The sequence below is a fragment of the Octopus bimaculoides genome, chromosome 1, assembly GCF_046866305.1.
Source record: "Octopus bimaculoides isolate indiv1 chromosome 1, ASM4686630v1, whole genome shotgun sequence".
Taxonomy (NCBI): Eukaryota; Metazoa; Mollusca; class Cephalopoda; order Octopoda; family Octopodidae; genus Octopus; species Octopus bimaculoides.
In genome coordinates, this window is record NC_142928.1 from 148,635,287 (window position 1) to 148,636,273 (window position 987).

The following is a 987-nucleotide window of genomic DNA, read 5'->3' on the forward strand; positions in this document are numbered from 1 at the left end:
CATATACACATACATAGAAACATCTGTTGGATTTCTGGATAAGTTCAATCAAGCAAATTCCACTCTACTCTGAAGACTTTGGCCAACATGGGGTTAAAGGAGAAAACACTTGCCCAAAGTGCTATGCAGTGGGATCAAACCTGAAGCCACATGATTGCTAAGCAAACTTCTTAATCCTAACAGAAGTAGTGGATAAGCACTGTTGTTTTGATCATATATTAATGCAAGTAGAGGCAGTGATAGCAAAATATACAGTTTAAGTATTATAGAAGATGATTGGGGAGTAACTGCTTCTATTGGTGACAAAGGGTTTGACTGTGTGCAGCAGCCCTACAAAGGTTAGACCCCAAGTAATCACTGGTATTCATTTTAAGCTGAGTAATCTGGAGGGACAGAGATGAGAACCTCATAAGAATAACTGATCATCCACAAAAAGAAACATTAGAATTTAAACTTATTTTATCAATACAGAATAGATTATATATTGCAAACTCACTGTCTTCCTTTGATAAACAAAATCCTCAAATCATCAAATAATGCAATATTTATATTTATTTTATTTCAAAGACTGATAATAAATAAATAAATAAAGACATTGAAGCAATACACAATGATACAAGAAGCATACAAAGGGCAAGAAAAATATTATTACAAAGAATTTAGGACAATGAACTTCGATGTGACTAAGATGAACTTTTAACATAGAAAGAAAATCTATTTAGTTACGTTCTTTCTAATTTTATATTGCTTCTTAAAAAAGTATGTATACTTATTTCTGACAAAAAGAAGACTATTTAATATCGCTTTAATTAAACTTCCATTTTGATTGAAATAAATAAATGAAAAATTAATATGAATTAAGATAAAGAAAAATAGTTTCAAAGTTCATTGTACAGGAATGGACTGTAACAAATTTTAGATATTATGAATAATTCTTGAAATATTCTCAAAATATTCTCAAAAAGGACTTCAGCCAAAGAAAAAAAT

General features: G+C 29.7%; 1 protein-coding gene across 1 annotated transcript in view; it reads right to left on the reverse strand.

Moving 5' to 3' along the window:
• Window positions 1-534: 534 nt before the first annotated feature.
• LOC106868729 (uncharacterized) overlaps window positions 535-987 on the reverse strand; it is a 16,151-nt gene continuing 15,698 nt past the window's right edge. The window contains exon 7 of the mRNA XM_014914126.3: window positions 535-987. This exon is cut by the window's right edge and continues 3,961 nt beyond it. The gene's annotated coding sequence lies outside the window, so the exon portion shown is untranslated.